The following is a 5,936-nucleotide window of genomic DNA, read 5'->3' on the forward strand; positions in this document are numbered from 1 at the left end:
CTATAATTGTTGCCTGCATGTAATTTTCTAAAAAAAAATAAATAAATAAATAATTAATGCTTTAAAAAATAGAAAGGGATTAAACACAGTAATACTTTTTTTAATGATTTGAAAAAAGGTAAAGTATTGTTATCTGTTTAATGACTGATAAAAAAAAAAAAAATACTTGAACCCGATCTTGATATTGTCCACTAGATGTTAAAAAATCTCATAAAAACTGGGCAAAAGTGCCTCTTTAAATCCTTCTTGTGGTTGCCATGACAAGGATGACCAAGAATTTGCACAGGCACAGGAAAAAAAAAAAAAAAAACCTACTGTATTTGTGTCATACAGACTGAACACATTGCATTATTCTGCAGACCACTAAAAGATAATACAATTTTTGTTACATATGAAAGAAAACACTAGTCCCCTTTCCTTAATTGAAGCTGGGTTTTTTTTCTGTTAATTTAGCAAATGAGAGCTGTGGTCCTAGAAATTCTATTCAGGCAATTGAGTTCAAATGCTTTTGTTGAACCAGAACTTGTACCAGTATTATATTGATTGTGACTTTTTGTCTTGTTCTTTTTATGTAGTTTAGTATCTTTGCTTTACTTTCTACTCCACTCCAGTTCGAGGAGGCTGCTGTACTTATGCTTTTTGTCTCTTCTAGCTTTGTAATCCACTGCTGCTGTTTTACTATCTTGAAATGATATTTCAACATGCAAGATAGCAGCCATTAGGATTCAGTTTGGACACCACAGAGATTTGCATGACATTCCACAAATGTGAAAAACTCATGGCAGATATCATTTGTTGTATATATATTTTATGAAGGCATTAGTTGTTCAGCAGGAGTTCTTAAAGCACAGTCTTAGTTTCTGGTTATGGATTCAACCTTAAACTTCTATTCCATAGAAAAAGTGTGAGAAGAATCAAGACACTCATCTTTACTTTTCGTTTAATTTTTTTTAAAAAAGAAATAATAATCCAAATAGCTCTCCTTATTTTTGGTGACATTTCTATGCAGAGATTCTTTACAGGTTGTGTCGAATTTGTAGCAGAGCATACTTAAGCATCAATATATCAGGTTAAAACATTATTTTAAATTACTCTGAAAATTATACAGAGATCTACTGATATTAGAAAATTTAATTAGCTTTTTTTGAATACTTCAATATTTTCCAAATTGAGTACTTCAACACTTTAACTTGAGTAGATGTTTGACTGTAAGTTTTACTTGTATTTGAGTAAGACTTGGTTATGAGTACAAATACTTTTACTCAAATACTACTGCTGAGTACTTCGTTGTGAAAGGTTTCTTGGCAGCACCTCCGATAAAGGCTCTATTTTGGCTGGACTGTCAATTCAGGCAGATTATCATGTCATGGTCTTCTTAAGAGCATACCTCTAAAACCAATTTTAGTATTAGGGTAAACTGTGGGTTAAAATATGGTGAGAATTTGTTTTCATTGACACATCTGTTACTTAAGAGAGGGGAGATGATTTAGTCTGCTCAAATGAATGGGATGTTATACCCTTGGAGATATCAATCAAAAGATCTTTTTTAGGTCAGAGGACAGTAGCAAAAGTAGAACAACTCAATTGCAAAGTTATAGCACCTCAGTGTTTCACATAAATCACTTAATGGTCATTCCTTTGACCCAGATACTGTTTTACTCTTAAGGGACTGAGGTCAGAGAACTTTTACCAATAATTGGGTTCTAATTTGTTTTGTTAGACAAAGACAACAAACGGATCATTATTTTATGCAGGCAGTAGATAGCTGATCAAACTACCCCAAACCTTCTTTATTTATACAGTTTTCTTTCTTTTGACTAAGATCTACTTTGGTTATGCCCCCACCATATAAAATTTAAACTATTTATTTTGATGAAATTGAAAAATAATGATCATACTTATATAAAATCAACCAACTGCCTTATTTCATTCCTTTAAGACGCTTACGGTACTTATTTGTTTTTAAATGTTTTGGATTATTTTACCTGTATAACATTTAATAATATGCATATGTATGGTAGGTAATTCATGTATTTTCTCATGTAATGACGTATTTAATAGAAAAACAATAAATTGAGTTTGGAGTTTAAGGAAAATTCATTCAGCTACTAAAAGAGTCAAACATGCTGTGGATTCTATGTAGCAGGATCTGTCTCTCTCAACAGGTTCCAGTGGGATTTCAAGTGTTTAAATTCCTGTGAATAACATCAAAGTTTGGTTGCAAAGATTAATTCAGAAGTTTTCTGATGAGTTGGATGCATCAAAAAATAGTGAGGAGATAGAGTACAGGGGTGTCAACATATTCTCATTATCAGTTCGTATGAAATCGTATGAAAAGTTATGCACACTATTTTGTACATTTTGGACGTTTTTCTTCAAAAAACCACATCAGTGTGCATGCACAGGCAGACAGACAAAAAAAGCAGATCCGCGGACGGACGTAAAACTGGGAAAAACAGTGCAATAATCACTTCTTCATGTCTCTAACTAAGTTGCTTGCTGTTTTATATGTTAGGGTTAGGGTCAGGGTTAGGGATAATTGTATTTTAAATTCTATGTTCTTGAATGGTGCGTCAGATGCGCATGCGCCTACGACGAAAAAAACGTCCAAAACGTACAAAATTACGGTGCATAACTTTTCGTACGATTTCATACAAACTCATAATGAGAATACACTGGGGGTGTGGTTGACAACTTCGTCTCCCGGTGTGAGCAGAACCATAAGCAGCTCAATATGGCAAAGACCAAGGAATTGATGCTGGATCTGAGAAGTATTCCTATTATACATAAAATAGCCTAATAAAGTTTCATAGTAAATAGCTTTTTCACCTTGTAACCTAACATGACCCAACTTGAACTGAAGTGTTTGTTAATGTATAATGTCTTCAATTGACTCCAAGCATTTCCTTTGGCATAGATAGAGCGATCCTTTGTTTTTTCAGTTACCCCTGAAGTTGCTTAAGGAAAGGCTTTGATTTATGGTGCACTAGATAAGGACTCCCCTGTTGGTACTCTGTGGGGTTGTGCCTCTGTCTGTGGATTTATATAACACTGATCTGAGCTGTTCTGCTCAGAGCTGATCTGAGCAGAACAGCCTTAATCATCTTCAGGTGTTTATGCAGCTCTGTCTAATAATACAAACATGTTACTGCACAGTTAACCATCCATCTAACAAACAACAAAACTGTCATCACAGATACCTCATATTTATGTTATTACAGTATATAATGGCGCAGTGTCTCCTTTTTTCAAAAGCTAATTAGCTCAGGTTAATTTACTTTATTCACATAGTGCCAGTTCCTGCCAAACATTATTTTGAGCTCTTACACAATACAAACAAATCACACTATATAGAATCCAATACAGTCCAGATTCCATTAAAATTAAATTAGCTCATTCTACTCCAATTCATGAATGGATATCATCCAAACATATTTTACAGTCTGATCCTAATTTCAATTCAATACTGTCATCATACAATTATACACTGTACAAAACTGCATAAGGATGCTGACTGTATCCCATTGTCAATTCAATTCAATTCAGTTTATCAGTTTGTCAACTTAGCATTAGCTCTTATAATAAGTAAGAATGTGGCAGAACCAAAGAGAAACCATTTTCAAAGAACTTTACCATGAAATCTTCAGATCTTATAATCTGGCACGATCTGCTGGAAGATTAAAGGCCAGGAAGAGACACAGCAAGAAGAACAAAAGAAAAACAAATACAAATAAAAATAAAGACAAATACATTTACCGTAATAGCTTTGTTGTAGTTTGCTGTCACCTTTAAAGCTTACCACAGAAACCACATAATAATAATAAAAACAGGAAACTGCAGAAACTGTATTCTGGAATGATATCCACCTAAACAGGGAAGCAGTAGTAAGGAGCATTTTCTATGTGACAGGAAGGTAAAATGGGCAGAAAGTAAAGAACAGCAATAGCTTCAACAATGGCTCTGTCTATGAAAGAAACACAGCTAAACACAAAAGTTCTGAGTCGGGACAAAAGACACAATGAATCCAAAGGTAATAACAGTAATAACCCCATGAATAGTTTTTCTTTTCTGTAAAAGGAAGGCATACAACAACATGACCTTCTATGTAACAGGAGAAGACAGAGTAAAAAAGTACGTAGCAGAATTAGGTCGATTACTCAGTCAAGGAAAGAGGCAAAAATAATCAAAGAAGCAATGGCCATAACTACACTTTTTGCAAAAGAAAAAGTACAAAGTTAAAAACTACAGTTAAATGTTTTCTTTCTGGAAAAGGGAAACAAGTTATTACTGACCCAAAGGCCCAGATATGTTATCTATGCAACCTTTAAACAAGCCTATTCATTAAGGTAATGTCATTTATTATTTTTTCAACAAATTTGATGAAATAAATGAATACATAACAAAGGTCAAATCAGGCACTTTGGTACAGATGTAATGGAAATAAATGCTTATAGATAAAAATAACGCAGTGATCAAAAAAATGAAGAGACGATCAACTTGAGCTGTGTAACTATGGAGATAGCTCTAGTCAACTTGCTAAATAAACATCTTTTACATCTTTCATATAATGTTTCATAAATATGGCTTTATAGTTTTACAGCAGAATGAGAGACAAAATATTCACAATCGAGTGAAGCCTAGTGGAGAGGAAATATTACAGTTTGTACTGTATAAAATTAGGGAGAGTGCTGAAAGAAAGCTTTACAATAAATCCATTTTCTATCTTGCATTTCCATTTCATTTCCCACACAATATATCAAGCGAGAGCAGAAAATTCCAAAATTGTGAAATCTGTATCAGTTTCCTGAGGCATGGCCTTAAGTTTATAGGAGCTATAAGTGAAATTTCACCAAAAGGTCGACTTTTAAACAAAACAACACACAAGGTTTAACTAAAAATTTTATCAAGCTCAATATCATGAAGCAAGAGTTAATTTGGTCACATTTATCATTAATAACATTAATAATTATATTGTCATATGATCAACTCCCCCCCTTAAGATACATATTATTCATAATTCAACCAATACTTCCTTTATTGCTTTACTAAAAACTTACAGTTTCCTTTGTCTCATCATTTTTAATTACAATGAAAAAGACAAGATACTCAAGCATCTATTGGTGTAGACTCAGCATAAGGGATCTGAGGATCACGGTGTACAGCTCACAATCCCGCTGGGTTGCATTAAAGAATACTAATAGTGTTAATTGAACTGAACAGTAACCTATTATTATGGTCTATTGCTGGTGAAGATTCTCAGTCATCCAGGCCATAGTCATTTAAAAAAACAACAACAAAAAAACAAAAAAAAACCAAGGCTTATAGGGTAGCCCAAACAAAGGCCTTGTTATGGCTTAGAAAACACGCAAACTGAACCGGAACAACAGGTCCATCTCTTTGTAATGGGGAGTCCTTGAGGTTGTTGTTAGTCTGCAAAACCCGATACTGGCCAATGCCTCTGAAAAGGGAGTCCTTAGGGTCGTTGTCGGCATGGCTGAACAGGTGAGATGTTTTGATCCCCTGCAAGGCAATGAGGATTGAGACGATAGGGATATGGAATCAATTGTATTTGGGGCGTTAAAGGCTTTTGAGAGCTGAAACCTGACTCCACCTCCTCTGTTTAAGGTTGTTCTTTCTCTCTTGGTTTTACTTTCTTCCTTCACACTTTTTTCAAACCACCTGTGTTCTTTGTCAAAAATGTGAACATTCTTGTCCTCAAACGAGTGTCCTTTGTCCTTAAGGTGTAGGTGGACAGCAGTGTCTTGTCTGGAGGAGGTAGCTCTAGTCGGGTTTATTGCTGGTGAAACTCCAACAGCTAACCCAGAGGCTAAAATTGTAGCATCACACTGAATCAAATCAATATAGCGACAAAAGTCTAACAAGACTGTTACAATAACACAAACAAACATTTGACTGTATGCTGCTACTCAAGTCCA

The sequence above is a fragment of the Cyprinodon variegatus genome, unplaced genomic scaffold (genome assembly GCF_000732505.1).
Source record: "Cyprinodon variegatus isolate N-32 unplaced genomic scaffold, C_variegatus-1.0 Scaffold906, whole genome shotgun sequence".
Classification (NCBI taxonomy): domain Eukaryota; kingdom Metazoa; phylum Chordata; class Actinopteri; order Cyprinodontiformes; family Cyprinodontidae; genus Cyprinodon; species Cyprinodon variegatus.